Below are 18,008 nucleotides of genomic sequence, written 5' to 3'. Positions count from 1 at the left end.
ATGCGTAGGGCTTGATATTTCAGGTCTTGATAGATTGAGATGATTTAATCGGTTTAACTAAAATTTGATTTTCAAAACTGAAATCGAATCGATTAAATCGATATTTTTAGGAAAAAAAAACTAACTTCCGATTTAACTAAACTGAAATTTTAATTTTGATCGGTTAATTTAGTTTACCCGAACTTTTGCTCATGTAAGTGAATTATGTGATGATCAAGAAGTTTATCTCAATTGAAGAGGATAAACTCTTAGTTATGTTGTATGATTTGACATTCAATTTGAGTCTTTTATCTCTCGAATCATTTTTTTTAATATAAATGTATCGATTTCCATGAAAACTGTAAAAATATTTTAAAAAAAAACATTTTGCATTAGCAGAAGGCCATTTCCATCATTTTTTTTTTGTATTTGTTATATTTGTATTTTTTAAATACGAAAGCTATAGTTTCATATTTAATAAATGTAAAAGATATATATATATATATATATATATATATTTTATAAGTTTGCAGAACGTGTGGCATTTACTTTTTTTTTCCCCACATATTTGCATTTCATAAATGCGAAACTATAGCTTTTGCATTTACGAAATACGAAACCTGATAAATTCTTTTTATTTTGGCATACTAGAATGTATGTGATTTCCATCTAATTTCGCATTTGCATAATATAAAATTTATTTAAGTTTTGTATTTTATAAATGCGAAATACAGACAAAGGTAGTTACTCTTAAAATAAATACATTGTTCTCCACATTTTAAGAAATTGGTATATTTCGGGAATTTGGTCAGGTTATAAGAGGTGGTAGATAAAGATCGGATCTTTTTCGTTGGTAAAATACACTCTGAATATTTGAAGCTCCTTTTCGCACACGTTCTTTATTGTTCTTCATTCATTCGTTTGACTGCATATTGACTTGAGCGTCGGAGAACTATTGTCAGGGACCCCCTCCTTGATTTCTTGGCACTGACATTTGTTGGCTTGTCTGAGCATGCACAAGAAAGCTTCTTCAGAGAGTAAAAAATCTTCTGCCAGTCAACAATCTAGCCACCGCACCTGGCACTCCATCTTTATAATTTTCATACAAGATCAGACACCATTTAGTTGCTTTCTATCTTGGGCCGTTCGCTTAAAGGATGCTATCAATGTGCCTGAAGTCTTGGTTTTAAGTGTAACTAAACTAGTCCAATAATAGTTTATCTCGACTAATTTCATGCATCTCTTACACATATAAGGTAGCATAGTAAAATATTTCAGATATTTGAAACTCACCAGAACAACAGTTTCATCTTCAATTGTATTCTTGACAGATCTGAGGCCATCACAAACAACATCCTTGATTTGAGCAATGGTATATGATCATTTAGTCCTACAATAAAGATGGCAATAGCCTTCTTTGTCTTTCCGATTATATGTTCAGAAGGCTAACAAAAATGCATTTGAAATGATCTGAGCTGATAATCTCAGACTGCCAGCAGGGACTGATTTTGAGCAAATCGTCCGAGCAGCAAGTCAGGTCAGCAGCTCGGGTCGGCAGACCAGCTCGGCGGGTCGGCAGCTCGGGTCAGCAGACCAGCTCGGCGGGTCGGCAGCTCAGCTCGGCGGGTCGGCAGCTCGGGTCGGCAGACCAGCTCGGCGGGTCGGCAGCTCAGCTCGGCAGGTCGGCAGAACAGCTCAGCGGGTCGGCAGCTCAGCCGAACAGCAGGTCAGGATGGCAGCTCAACCGAACAGCAGGTCAGGTCGGCAGCGAGGTCGCGCTTCGGGCGGCCAATGTCCAGATCAACGGTACGGTCGCGGCCAAGGGCGCGCTGTCGTGGATTGATCGAGCAGCTCATGTTTCCTTGAAACAGATTCGCCCCCACCTCCGGCTGTGCTTCAAGGCCTATTCGGGAGGTCTATTTCCCAGGATACAACGATCTGACCGTGGACTCCACCAAACACTGGTGGTCACGGTGAACTGAGTGGCACCCGATCACTATCACGGGCGCTCTGCCGAGCATGAGTTGCACAACAGAGGGGAACGAGGAGGAGGACCTTTGCTTTGTTGCTCTCTCTTTTTTTTCTGCCTGTGATCATAGTCTCCTTATATAGGAGCTCAGATCAACGGCAGTGTTAATGACCTTAATGGTCATTATTAGCCGAGCAGCGAAACGGCCACCGTTTCACTCATTATTATTCGGCCGATTTTATTCTGCATTAATCTCGAATTAATGTATCCGTTTTACAGCAACAAAAAGTTCAACGTGGCAAAATGTTGGTTGTTCTGCTTGGGCTAATTTTTGCCCCGACTGGTTCGGCATTCGTGTGCGCAGGTCGCGCTCGCACACGAGTCAACTGGGTTCAGTGCAATCCGGGCCCTGGATTTGCACCCCCCCTGCGCACCCACGCGTGAGAGAGAGCCTCTCCACATACACTTGTTCACATCCTCAAAGTATGTGAATCAATATAAACCAACAAAAACCACTTGAAACTTCCAATGTGGGACTAAAGTCCCCATTCACAATGAAGCTTCTTCTCTTCCTCCTCTTCTCCATTCACACTTAATCAACAATCCCCCACATGAATGGAGATAGGGAATGTGATATCATTCAACAGTTGAGTCAAGTATAGGATAAGTAGGTTTTACCCTTTGAACCTTCCCTTATGAAGATCTGGTTGCTTACTGACTGATAGTAGACGTGATGTCCTTGAACTATACTGCCGTCTGTGTAAGCAGTGACAAATCTCATCCAAGACTCTCCCTGATACAACTCAATTCTCATGAGTGTGTTCGTTCTTGGCCATGAACACGCCTGGTTCTGTGAGAAACTCTAAGAATTGTGCCTCCAATTCTCTTCGAAGCGGCCCCACTTCTTTCTCACATAGGTGATCCCTCAAGAGTTACCATCTACTCTTTTTGATCATTAAAAGCTCATTTGCTTATCCTGCTCTAGTCACTGTTTCAATGGGCTACCCCCCACAGTGTGTCTAGTCAGTGCAGATTAGTTGTCCCTTTGAACCTAGTTTTTGGGATCTCCAGTCAGCATAGGTTGGGTGTCCTCTGCACTGATCGCTGACAATGGCATCAAGCTCATTCCCTGTGATGAGCTTGCAACTAACTCTCGATTTAACCCTTTGGTTAGCGGATCCGCTAGGTTATCCTTTGACTTCACATAGTCAACAGTGATAACTCCAGTTGAGAGTAGTTGTCTAATGGTATTGTGTCTACGACGTATATGTCTAGACTTACCATTATACAGATGGCTCTGTGCCCGACCGATTGTTGATTGACTATCGCAATGTATGCAAATCGCCGGCACCGGTTTCGCCCATCGTGGAATATCTTCTATGAATTGTCGTAGCCACTCAGCCTCTTCACCGCACTTGTCAAGAGCTACAAACTCAGATTCCATCGTGGATCTGGTTATTACGGTTTGCTTAGAAGATTTCCAGGAAATGGCTGCACCTGCTAGAGTGAAGACATACCCACTCGTAGACTTAGAGTCTTTTATATCGGATATCCAACTTGCATCGATGTATCCTTCGATTACAACAGGATATCTCGTATAGTGCAGTCCATATTCATGAGTATACCTCAAGTACCTCAGTACTCTTGTTATCCCTTTCCAGTGCTCAACACCGGGATTACTCGTGTATCTACTCAGTTTGCTTACTGCGTAGGCCAAGTCTGGTCGAGTACAACTCATCAAGTACATCAGACTTCCAATCACTCGAGAGTACTTTATCTGCGAGATACTTTCACCTCGATTTTTCGATAGATGTTGACTCGTATATATCGGCGTTCGTGCCAAAGCAGTATCACCCTTGGTGAATTTTTCAAGAATTTTGTCCACGTAATGGGACTGACTAAGAACAAGTCCTTCTGTCGTTCTAAGAATTTTGATTCCCAGAATCACATCAGCTAGGCCCATGTCTTTCATGTCAAATCTTGAGTTCAACATATCTTTTGTGGATTTGATTATCTTATCATTACTCCCAATGATAAGTATGTCATCTACATAGAGGCACAAGATGACATAGTCACTCTCTGTGGCTCTCATGTAGACACATTTATCACATTCATTGATCTTGAATCCACATTCCTTCATGGCATTATCGAATTTCTCATGCCACTGCTTTGGCGCTTGTTTCAAGCCATATAATGACTTCACCAATCTACATACCTTGTTTTTCTGTCCTGGCACAGAAAACCCCTCAGGTTGGCCCATGTAGATTTCCTCTTCTAAATCCCCGTTTAGAAAAGTTGTCTTTACATTTATTTGATGTATTTTGAGATTCCATAGAGCAACTATAGCCAACAATACTCTAATGGAAGTTATTCTCGATACCGGAGAGTATGTATCGAAGTAATCAAAGTCTTCTCGTTGTCGGTATCCTTTGATTACCAATCTGGCCTTGTATTTATCGATCGTGCCATCTGACTTCATTTTCTTCTTGAAAATCCACTTGCAACCTAGTGGTTTACTTCCCGGAGGAAGATCCACAAGTTCCCAAGTGTGATTTTGCAAGATAGATTCTATCTCAGATGCAATTGCTTCTTTCCAGTGAGGTCCATCAAAAGAGCCTATAGCTTCTGAGTAACTACGGGGCTCACTCTCCAACATGAAAGTGATAAAATCTGATCCATAGAATTTTTCTACCCGAGCTCTTTTGCTCAGTCTTTGGTCCTATCTTAATTCTTTTTGGATCAGGCACCAACACTTTGGCAAGACACCCCCACATTCGTAAATATTTGTAGGACGGTTGTCTTCCATTCCACAACTCATAAGGGCTCTTATCTATTTTCTTCCGAGGCACTTTATTTAAAAGGTAATTAGTTGTTAATACAGCTTCCCCCCACATGAACTCTGGCAATCCAGAGCTTAATAGAAGAGCGTTCATCATCTCCTTAAGAGTTCGATTCTTTCGCTCAGCAACCCCGTTTTGCTGAGGAGTTATAAGGAGTTGTTGTTTCATGTCTGATCCCATGTTCAACACACAACTCAGCGAACGGTGACACATATTCACCGCCTCGGTCACTTCGAACCACCTTAATCTTTCTATTAAGCTGGTTTTCAACCTCATTCTTATAGAGAGCAAATTTCTCTATAGCTTCATCCTTACTTTTGAGAAGATACACATAACAGTATTTTGTGTTATCATCTACAAAAGTGATGAAGTATTTATTTCCACCACGCGTTGGCGTACCTTTTAGATCGCACACGTCAGTGTGGATTAGGTCAAGTGGTTCGTTACTTCTTTCAATAGTTGAAAGGATGACCTTGTCATTTTCGCTTCAACACAAATCTCACACTTGTGTTTTGGGTCAAGGTGGAATGTAGGTATGCTTTGCATGTTTATTAATCTACGCAATACATCGTAGTTAACATGTCCTAGTCTACCATGCCACAAACATGAAGACTCAAGCATATAAGTGGAAGAGCTTTCAGTTTTATTTATCTTGGGCCTAATGGCCATTACATTGAGCTTAAACAGCCCATCAGATACATAGCCTCTTCCTACAAACATCCCATTTTTGGACAATACAACTCTGTCCGACTCAAAAACAATGCGAAAGTCATGCTTGCTCAGAAGTGATCCGAACACTAGATTCTTCCGAATCTCCGGAACATACAGCACATTGTTCAGAGTGAGGTCCTTGCCCGAGGTCATCTTCAGCACCACTTTTCCTTGGCCCGTGATGTCCGAGGTTGCTGAGTTCCCCATGAACAGTTTGTCTCCAGTGACTTCTTCGAAGTTGTGGAGCAGCTCCTTGTTGCAGCAGACATGTCGAGTGGCTCCAGTATCGATCCACCATTGCCGCGGGTTTGAACCGATCAGGTTCAGCTCAGAGACCACAGCGCAGAGGTCATCCATTTCTGGTCCCTCGTTCAGATTGGCCTCCTGCTTCTTCTTCGGCTTTCTGCACTCCGAAGATTTGTGACCCACTTTGTCACAGTTGAAGCATTTCCCAGAGAATTTCTTCATGCTGATGCCTCCTTTGGGTCCCATCTTGGAAGACTTGGGGTTCTTCCGTTTCGAGCTTTGTCCGTGCTCGACCACGTTGGCTTTGACAGTAGCCGGAGAGAACAACTTTCTCTCTGAACTCTTGTTGTCTTCTTCGATGCGAAGTCGAACGATGAGTTCCTCCACATTCATCTCCTTCCGCTTGTGCTTCAGGTAGTTCTTGAAGTCCTTCCAGCCAGGAGGCAGCTTCTCGATGATAGCAGCCACTTGGAAGGTTTCACTACCTTCTGAGTGGATCTCATGCAAGATCACCAAGCTCCTGGACTTGAATCACCGCCTTGGAGTCAACCATCTTGTAGTCCAGAATCGCCCACGATGAACTTCTTTGCCCTGCGTCCTCCGTCTTGTATTTCTTGTCTAGGGACAGTTCCTTAGTCGTACTCTTCATGCTATACACAACATATAGCGAGTCAGATGATGTAGTTTCGGCAAAGGAACTCGGAATGAGTCCATGCCTCCACTATCTTGATGGTTTGCATCCTCGATCCTCGCTTGGCTGAGGGTCCTCGGTCAAGAAGGGCAGTTGAGTGTGGTCGGGTGAAGAGCATCTTCTGCGCCACCTCTTGAGTTCATCCATCGAACTTCTCCGCCTTCCCATGACTGATTGGCACAGTTCCAATCGGGGCAAAGGGGGCCTGAATGTGTTGAGTCTGTTGCACCTCAACAGTTAGTTCCGTGGCCATCTCAACAGAATCGACTCTGTTTCAAGATTGTTGGACACCAAACAATCTGTAGCCGGAGATATATAGGGTATTTAGCTGAATTTAAAATTACACCGAATTCAAATTCAACTTACAATTGAGATGACCTGAGCTGATAATCTCAGGCTGCCAGCAGGGGCTGGTTTTGAGCAAATCGTCCGAGCAGCAAGTCAGGTCAGCAGCTCGGGTCGGCAGACCAGCTCGGCGGGTTGGAAGATCAGCTCGGCGGGTCGGTAGCTCGGGTCGGCAGACCAGCTCGGCGGGTCGGCAGCTCAGCTCGGCGGGTCGGCAGACCAGCTCGGCGGGTCGGCAGCTCAGTACGAATAGCAGGTCAGGTCGGCAGCACAGTAGCTCAGTCGAACATTGGGTCAGGTGGATTGATCGAGGCCTGCGAGTTCGCAGTTTCCTTGAAACAGATTCGCCCCCACCTCCGGCTGTGCTTCGAGGCCTATTCGGGAGGTCTGTTTCCCAGGATACAACGATCTGACCGTGGACTCCACCAAGCACTGGTGGTCACGGCGAACTGAGTGCCACCCGATCACTATCACGGGCGCTCTGCCGAGCATGAGTTGCACGACAGAGGGGAACGAGGAGGAGGACCTTTGCTTTGTTGCTCTCTCTTTTTTTTCTGCTTGTGATCACAGCCTCCTTATATAGGAGCTCAGATCAACGGCAGTGTTAATGACCTTAATGGTCATTATTAGCCGAGCAGCGAAACGGCCACCGTTTCACTCATTATTATTCGACCGATTTTATTCTGCATTAATCTCGAATTAATGTATCCGTTTTACAGCAACAAAAAGTTCAACGTGGTAAAATGTTGGTTGTTCTGCTTGGGCTAATTTTTGCCCCGACCGGTCCGGCATTCATGTGCGCAGGTCGCCCTCGCACACGAGTCAACTGGGTTCAGTGCAATCCGGGTCCTGGATTTGCACCCCCTGCGCACCCACGCGTGAGAGAGAGCATCTCCCCATGCACTTGTTCACATCCTCAAAGTATGTGAATCAATATAAACCAACAAAAACCACTTAAAACTTCCAATGTGAAACTAAAGTCCCTATTCACAATGAAACTTTTTTTCTTCCTCCTCTTCTCTATTCACACTTAATCAACATAACCTTTGATCAAGATAGTACAAGAGCGAGGGTTTTTTTACATTCTCCATGAAGGTATGCTTTTCTTCACCAAGAATATGTCCCACCAAGACAGTCAACCGTCAAGTCGTCGACGAATTAATAGCTTCACCACCACAAGCCAAAACCAGTCTTTCCATATTCCTCCTCTTAGCTCTTCTAAGTGTAATAATCTAAAGGTACCCAAAGAAAAAAAAAAGATAAATATCATATTTATGTAATGTTTACAAAATCTGGACAGTTAATAGCAATTGATGTACCAAAAAATATAGACATGGGTGTTGTCATATGAGGTCTTGGGGTCGAAACTCGACATGACTGAGCATAACCTTCCTCATATCTTAGTCATTTACACTAATGGCTAGTAACCATCCGTGATTTACTTCTTTCGTGTTGGCCTAAGGACGGGTTGGCGGGGACGCTGGGGGCGAGCGAATCACCTTTTTGCTACATGATTATAAAAATATCGGATGGGTCTAATGGCTAGCACATGAGGTGTTGTCACCAATGAGATCTGGGGTTCGAATCTCAGTAAAACCGAGGTAAATACCTCCCTTATGTGCTGATCATTATTCCAAAGGTTAGTAGCCGCCCGTGATTTACCTCCTTCGTGTTGACCCTAGGACGGGTTGACGGGGGCGCTGGAGGTGAGCGTATTCGTCTTTTTGCCACCAATGATTACAAAAATATCGGTCCCTTCAGGGTGGTGCGATGGTTAAGGCATGAGGTGTTGTCACATGAGGTCTTGGGGTCGAAACTCGACGTGACCGAGCATATCCTCCCCCATGTTTTGGCCATTTGCACTAATGGCTAGTAGTCACCCGTGATTTACTTCCTTCGTGTTGGCCTAAGGACTGATTGACTGGGACGTTGAGGGTGAGCGAATCACCTTTTTACCACATGATTACAAAAATATCACCCTTGCAGTTGTAGCCGAGTTGTACTCTAGCCGGGCTTACTAGTGAGACATGATTTGATTTCCGACCACTGAAAATACTATTTCGATTATATCGTGCCCCTAGTTTAGAAAGGCCGTTTCGATTATATCGTGCCCCTAGTTTAGAAAGGCCGTTTCGATTATATCGTGCCCCTAGTTTAGAAAGGCCGTTTCGATTATATCGTGCCCCTAGTTTAGAAAGACCGTTTGAGTAAGGCTAACCTTCTAGAGTATGTGAGGTTGTCTGGAGGGGCCACTAAGTGACAATTTCACCAATTTTTTTTTTTTTTTTGCCACAAATGATTAGAAATAAATCACCCATGACAAAATATTAAACAAGTAAAAAAAATGGCTAGCCAAAAGCTGAAACAATCAAACATCACTTGTATTCACACACACACAGGGTTAGAAACAGAAAATTGTAAAATACATTATGGCAAGGCAAGAGCAGATTATGTTATAAATTCCTGCCATTGCTATATAGTCAACGAATAAGCCATTTTAGAATACTGCATATCATTGATAACTTTAGGCATACCGCATATCATCTGCAACGAATTGAAAAGGCTAGTTATATGTTGAGATTTTCGAGCCACAAAAATTATTTTTATGTTACGAAAATCCTGAAATCTCATGTCACCGGATCCGTGCGAAGATAAAATTTCATAATTTTATGTACAAGTTTCTCTAATCCTAAATCTACCTTAGATCTACATGGAAGAAAGATATACCTTTGTAGCGAAGCCCTTCGCTTATCCCGCTCGTCCAAGAAGATGTCGGATCTCAAGGGTGTCAAGTGAACACCCCTCTATATGTATCCACACGAACGATTAGATAGAGAAGAAACCTTAGAGTGTGCTAGCACCCTTGAAGGTTTCGGCCAAGGTGGAGGAGAGGGAGAGAAGAAGAAAGCAAGGAGGAAGAAGATGGAGTTACAAAACAAAATGAAACTCTTTCAATGAGTTAAGTGGCCGGCCACTTCAAGGAGAGGTTTTAAACCTCCGTGGGATATCAAGAGTCACAACTCTTGATCTCTCTCATGATATGACACACACATAAGCCAACCTTGATGATGTGAAACATCATCATTGTCCCACTTAATGTCAACTCACAAATGAGGTGGCAATGGTCAAGTCAAATTTGACCTTTCATCTTCCCTCTCAAGTCAAGTCAAAATTGACCACTTCTCTCCCATAGTTGATCAAATCTAACCATTTAATTCAAATCAATTTAATATAATGAATCTCTATTTATTGATTAAATTGATTCAATGAAACATAATCTAAATTAGATCCATTGAACACATGAATTAAATTGAGTCCAACTCAATTAGTTTAATTTGAATTACTCTTAATTCAATTTGGTTCATCACATGAATCTAATCCTCGTGGGTCATCATATGAACCTATTCTCCATCTAATTCCCCTTTGTGTGTGATCCTCTAGGTTCTTGTAACGTTGACAATGCTCCTAAACCCATTTAGAAGCATAAGTAATGAGCGGTATCTAGCAATACATCATTACTACCCAAGTTACAAGAATGTTGAGATCCAACATCACCTTGTGACTACTAATTGTGACTCTTCACAATATATGACAAGTGTCCTTCTATCCTTGACATCTAGATTGATCAATTTGAGACATAGACGGTGTCATCCTCTGATCAATCTAAATCTTAAAGTTCAAGTAGACTCACTATAATCAAATGAGTTCAATATCTCATATTGACTCATTTGGGCATGACCATGCACTTAGTGGTCTCACTCTATCAAGAATAACGATGTCACTCCCGTTATATAGGAGGGATAGATCACATCTACATCACTCACATCCCTCCGCAAAATTTGTTACATACCCAGTAATCGCTTTTATAGTCCACCTAGTAACAGGTGACATTTGACGAAGCCAAAGTATGCAACTTCTTATGTAGGGAACCATTGTGACTTCAGGTCCAAGGACTAATAGTCATACTAATAGCCACATGAGAAAGTATATGACACTCATAAAATGATCCATGATACTTTCTCATGGCGGGTCATTCAATATACATTCTCCAATGCATACCCATGTGTTAACTTGATATCTCTATATCCATGGCTTGTGAGATCAAGTCATCGAGTTGACCTACATGCTAATCTTGTCTCATTAACATTGTCCCTGAATGTTAATACTTGACTAGGAATGATTAAGAGTAGTGTTCTTTATATCATCTCACTATCGATTCAACCAATCGATTGATATAGATAAGAACTTTCTACTCAATGACGCTATTATACTTAGTTATTTGACACAAATACAAGTAAGTATAATAATCAAAACAAATGCCTTTATATACATAGGAATATGATACAATGAATCCATACAACAATCATCATATGATTGGCTCTAGGACTCTAACTAACAATTTCCCACTAGCACTAGTGTCAATCAGTGTAGGCTCTAAGGCCCAATGACCTAGTGTGACCATCATGCTTTCTCTGTGCCAAAGTCTTGGTCAAGGGATCAGCGATGTTAGCCTCTGTGGGAACTCTGCAAATCTTCACATCTCCTCTATCGATGATCTCTCGAATAAGATGGAAGCGTCGTAGTATGCGTTTGGTCCGCTGGTGTGAGCGAGGTTCCTTAGCCTGTGCAATTGCTCCATTGTTGTCACAATAGAGCTCTATCGGATCGGCTATGCTAGGAACCACCCTAAGCTCAGTAATGAACTTGCGGATCCAAACTGCCTCCTTTGTTACTTCTGATGCAACAATATACTCGACCTCTGTTGTAGAATCAGCAACTGTGTCCTGCTTCGAACTCTTCCAGCTCACAGCACCACCATTCAAGAAAAACACGAACCTAAACTGCGATCTATAATCATCCTGGTCAGTTTGGAAGCTGTCATCACTGTAACCCTTTACATCTAGCTCGTCGTCGCCTCCATATATCAAGAAATATTCTTTAGTCATTCTTAAGTACTTAAGAATATTCTTGACTGATATCCAGTGACTTTCATCTGGATCTGACTGATATCTGCTCGTCATGCTCAAAGCATACGAAACGTCTGGACGAGTACATAACATGACATACATGATAGATCCTATGGCTAAGGCATAAGGGATCATATCCATGCGGTCTCTCTCTTCTCTAGAAGAGGGACTTTGAGTCTTCGAAAGACTCACACCATGTGACATCAGCAGAAATCCCTTCTTGGAGTTCTGCATGGCAAACCGTAGTAATACCTTGTTAATATATGTACTCTGACTTAGGCCAAGCAAACTCTTAGATCTATCTCTATAGATCTGTATGCCTAGAATACGGGTTGATTCATCTAAGTCCTTCATTGAGAAACAATTCCCTAGCCAAGTCTTTACAGACTGCAGTAAAGGGATGTCGTTCCCAATGAGTAGTATGTCATCCACATACAACACAAAGAAAACAACTGTGTTCCCTACAACCTTCTTGTAGACACAGGGTTCATCTTCATTCTTGATGAAATCAAACTGTTTGATTGCATCATCGAATCGAAGATTCCAGTTCCGAGAAGCTTGCTTTAGTCCATAAATGGACTTATACAGCTTGCATACTCTGGCAGAATGTTGTGGATCTACAAAATCCTCAGGTAGTGTCATGTACACATACTCTAGCAAGTTTCCATTCAGAAACATGGTTTTGACATCCATATGCAGATCTCATAATCGCGGTATGCTGCAATAGCAAGCATGATCCGAATGGACTTAAACATCGCTACTGGAGAAAAGGTTTCATCATAGTCAATACTATGAATTTGCTTGAAACCTTTAGCTACCAGATGACCCTTATATATAAGTCCATCCATGTCAGTCTTTCTCTTAAAGACCCACTTACACCTAATGGTATTTACCCCTTCAGGAGGATCAACCAAAGTCCATACTTGGTTGGTGTACATGGATTCCATTTTGGATCTTATGGCCTCTAGCCATTTCTCAGAATTTGGTCTCATCACAGCTTCCTGATAAGAGGTAGGCTCTTTCTCAATGAGCATAGTGTCATCATGGTCAGACAAGAGAAATGAGTATCTGTCAGGCTGACGACATACCCTATCAGACCTGCGAAGAGGTATGTCTACTTGAACTGGTTGTTGTTCCTCAACTCCTTGTAGAACAATCTCATCATCCACAACACTTTGTGGTTCCAGTTCAACTTCCATCAAGCCTTCAGTGCTATGGTCCATATCTTGAACTTCTTCAAGATTGAACGTACTCCCACTGGTTTTTCTAGAAACAAAATCCCTTTCTAGAAAAATCCCAGTCTTAGTCACAACTACTTTGTATTGACTAGAAATGTAGAAGTAATATCCCTTCATTTCCTTGGGATATCCTATAAAATAACACTTATTGGATTTGAGTCCCAATTTGTCTGAGACTTGACGTCGAACATAAGCCTCACAACCTCAAATCCTCATAAAAGACACCTGGGCATCTCGCCCAGTCCATATCCTATATGATGTATTTATCACAGCCTTGGATGGACCACGGTTGAGTATAAAGGCTATTGTGTCCAAAGCATAGCCCCAAAATGAGATAGGAAAATCAGTATGACTCATCATAGACCGTACCATATCTAATAGGGTACGATTCCTCCTTTCGGATACACCATTCCACTGTGGTGTTCCAGAAGGAGTGAGTTGGGATAGAATCTCACACTCAGCTAGATAGTCACGAAACTCATGGCTAAGGTATTCTCCACCTCGATCTGATCGAAGTATCTTAATACTCTTGCCAAGCTGGTTTTGTACTTCATTCTTGAATTCTTTGAACTTTACAAAGGATTCTGACTTATGTGTCATCAAATACACATAACCATATCTACTGAAGTCATCAGTAAATGTAATGAAGTACCTATAACCACGCCTGACAACGACATTGAAAGGGTCACATACATCACTATGTATAAGTCCTAACAAGTCAGTCGCTCTCTCGCTGTGTCCACTAAAGGAAGTCTTGGTCATCTTGCCTAGTAGGCATGACTCGCATGTCTCATATGATTCAAAATCAAATGAAGCCAGCAAACCATCTTTATGGAGCTGGGATAAGCGTTTGTCATTTATATGACCTAAGCGACAGTGCCAGAGATAGGTTTGGTTCATTTCATTTGATTTGAACATTTTGATATTTATGTTATAGATGAGGTTCTCTAAGTCTAGAATATAGAGTCCATTAATCAGAGATGCACTATAATAGAACATATCATTTAAATAAACTGAGCAATATTTGTTCTTTATTATAAATGAAAAACCTTTTTGTCCAAACAAGAAACTGAAATTATGTTCTTAGTAAGAGCAGGCACATAACAACATTCATCTAGTTCTAGTACAAGCCCAGAGGGCAGAGATAGATAGTAAGTCCCTACAACAACAGCAGCAACCCGTGCTCCATTGCCTACTAGTAGGTCCACCTTGTCCTTCGTCAATGCCCTGTAATTTCTCAACGTCTACATATTAGTACAAATGTGAGAAGTACATCCGGTATCTAATACCCATGATGAAGAAATAAAGAGATTAACTTCTATAACATATATACTTGAAGTAGAAGTCTCACTTCTCTTTTTTTTAAGATCTTTCAAGTAGACTTTGCATTTCCTCTTCCAGTGCCCGGTCTGACCGCAGTGGAAGCATGTAGCATCCTTGGCGACCCCTCCTTTAGGTTTCAGTGCCTTGCCTTTGCCCTTGGCTTGGGACTTTCCCTTACCTTTAGGCTTGCCCTTGCCTTTGCCCTTTTGCACCATCAAAATAGAGTTGAGCTTAACCTTCTTAAGGTTAATCTCAGCAGTTCTCAACATACTCAGAAGCTCAGGCAGTGGCTTGTCAATTTCATTCATGTTGTAGTTCATGACGAATTGACTATAGCTCTCTAGCAATGATTGCAAGACCAAATCAGTGGCCAGCTCTTGGCCAAGGGGGAATCCCAACCTCTGTAGGTTTTCTATGTACCCAATCATCTTGAGTACATATGGACCTACGGGAGTCCCGTCTTGCATCTTGCACTGAAACGGTGCCTTAAAGATCTTAAATCTCTCGTGCCTAGCTTGTCCTTGATATAGTTGACGAAGATGTTTAATCATATCATAAGCACCCATCAACTCGTGTTGTTTCTGAAGCTCAGAGTTCATGGTCGCGAGCATGAGACATGACACATCTAATGCGTCATCTTGATGCTTCTTATAAGCATCACGGTTAGCTCGCGTGACAGTGGCAGGAGGTGCCTCGGGAATGGGCTGCTCGAGGACATAAAGTTTTCGTTTCTGTGTGAGAACAATTCTCAGGTTCCTGTACTAGTCCAGGAAGTTAGCTCCATTGAGTTTGTCCTTATCAAGCACAGAACGCAGGGAGAAGGTGTTTGTGTTTGACGACATGACATTCTACAACAGAAAATGCAGAAAATAAATAATCATATTTCACTAATCATTTAATTAGGTCTTTAACTAAATGATGCTCCCACTGAATTATAGAACTTTTGTAGAATTAAGTCATGGATGTGGTCAAACCACACCTACTAAATTCTAACCAACTAGCTATAATTCTTGCGGGATAAGATCCACATCATACTACGCCTTGAGTTAGCTTTGGCTAAATCGCCTAAGACTTAGTATGATCGGTAGACAACTAATTACCAATTACATCTCTATGCAACTCTTGTTTATAGGATCAAGATCCGCATGTTTATTAAAACTTGAGTTAGCTTTGGCTAAATCGCTCAAGAGTTAATATAAATGTGATTTTGATCTATCAACCAACCATTGAAAAATACCTATAGTTAAACCCGATTCAATTGATTTTAACTAGTTTTACTCAATCTAATTGAGTTTGTACTCACCCATGCGTTGATAGGTGTGACCAAGATTGTCTCTCCGCACCCTACCAAGATAATATGTGTTGCTCTGCTTTGACAGATTCAACAACATGTGATTGAGGTAGTGATGGGTATCACGGCATGGTAGACATTTCAAGTTGACGCGATTTAGATCTAATCTAATCGAATATAAAATAAAGGAAGACACGACGCGCAGGTCGCGATCATATACAATACGCACAAACACACAAAATGGCACGCATGCCATATTATGAATTACAACACAAATTTTTTAATTTAATTAGGGTTTTGGGCCATGACCATCATAAAATTATACATAATACTAAATTATGTATTTTCCATAAATTTCTGTAATTTTTACTACTATTTTTACAATTTTATGAGTCAAAATTTTCCGACGGTCCCGTTTAGCGATTTTCGGACGCGATCGCGAGACAATACCCCTTGCGGGGTTAGGGGCAGCGCCCCCTTCTCGTGAAATGAATATCACGAGTGTCCTACGACAATCTTACAGCGCCTTAAGCCGCTGTCCCAAAATGATTTGGGTGAAACCTTCCCATTTCGGAAAGGTTTTCTCGGTATTCGAAACCTACAAGTGTCCAAACACTTGTTGATTCGCCTATACGAGAAAAATACCCATAAAATCTATAAAATTATAAATATATAGAAACTTACAGATCTGAATGTTTTTCACAAAAACAAAAATGGAACTCGTACACGCTTCGCACGTGGCTCTGATACCACTGTTGGAATTTTCGAGCCACAAAAATTGCTTTTACGTTGCGGAAACCCCGAAATCCTATGCCACCGGATCCGTACGAAGATAAAATTTTATAATTTCATGTACAAGTTTTTCTAATCCTAGATCTACCTTAGATCTACATGGAAGAAAGATATACCTTTGTAGCGAAGCCCTTCGCTTATCCCGCTCGTCCAAGAAGATGCCGGATCTCAAGGGTGTCAAGTGAACACCCCTGTATGTGTATCCACACGAAGGATTAGGTGGACAAGAAACCTTAAAGTGTGCTAGCACCCTTGAAGGTTTCGGCCAAGGTGGAGGAGAGGGAGAGAAGAAGAAAGCAAGGAGGAAGAAGATGGAGTTACAAAACAAAATGAAACTCTTTCAATGAGTTAAGTGGTCGGCCACTTCAAGGAGAGGTTTTAAACCTCCATGGGATATCAAGAGTCACAACTCTTGATCTCTCTCATGATATGGCACACACATAAGCCAACCTTGATGATGTGGAACATCATCATTGGCCCACTTAATATCAACTCACAAATGAGGTGGCAATGGTCAAGTCAAATTTGACCTTTCATATTCCCTCTCAAGTCAAGTCAAACTTGACCACTTCTCTCCCATGGTTGATCAAATCTAACCATTTGATTCAAATCAATTTAATATAATGAATCTCTATTCATTGATTAAATTGATTCAATGAAACATAATCTAAATTAGATCCATTGAACACATGAATCAAATCGAGTCCAACTCAATTAGTTTAATTTGGATTACTCTTAATTCAATTTGGTTCATCACATGAACCTAATCCTCGTGGTTCATCATATGAACCTATTCTTCATCTAATTCCCCTTTGTGTGTGACCCTATAGGTTCTTGTAACATTGACAATGCTTCTAAACCCATTTAGAAGCATAAGTAATGAGCGGTATCTAGCAATACGTCATTACTACCCAAGTTACAAGAATGTTGAGATCCAACATCATCTTGTGACTACTAATTGTGACTCTTCACAATATATGACAAGTGTCCTTCTATCCTTGACATCTAGATTGATCAATTTGAGGCATAGACGGTGTCATCCTCTGATCAATCTAAATCTTAAAGTCCAAGTAGACTCACTATAATCAAATGAGTTTAATATCTCATATTGACTCATTTGGGCATGGTCATGCACTTAGTGGTCTCACTCTATCAAGAATAACGATGTCACTCCCGTTATATAGGAGGGATAGATCACATCTACATCACTCACATCCCTCCGCATAATTTGTTACATACCCAGTAATCACCTTTATAGTCCACACAGTTACGGGTGATATTTGACGAAGTCAAAGTATGCAACTCCTTATGTAGGGAACCATTGTGACTTCAAGTCCAAGGACTAATAGTCATATTAATAGCCACATGAGAAAGTATATGACACTCATAAAACGATTCATGATACTTTCTCATGGCGGGTCATTCAATATACATTCTCCAATGCATACCCATGTGTCAACTTGATATCTCTATATCCATGACTTGCGAGATCAAGTCATCGAGTTGACCTACATGCTAGTCTTGTCGCATTAACATTATCCCTAAATGTTAATACTTGACTAGGAATGATTAAGAGTAGTGTTCTCTATATCATCTCACTATCGATTCAACCAATC

The sequence above is a fragment of the Zingiber officinale genome, chromosome 5A, assembly GCF_018446385.1.
Source record: "Zingiber officinale cultivar Zhangliang chromosome 5A, Zo_v1.1, whole genome shotgun sequence".
NCBI lineage: Eukaryota > Viridiplantae > Streptophyta > Magnoliopsida > Zingiberales > Zingiberaceae > Zingiber > Zingiber officinale.
This window is presented reverse-complemented; position numbering follows the sequence as displayed.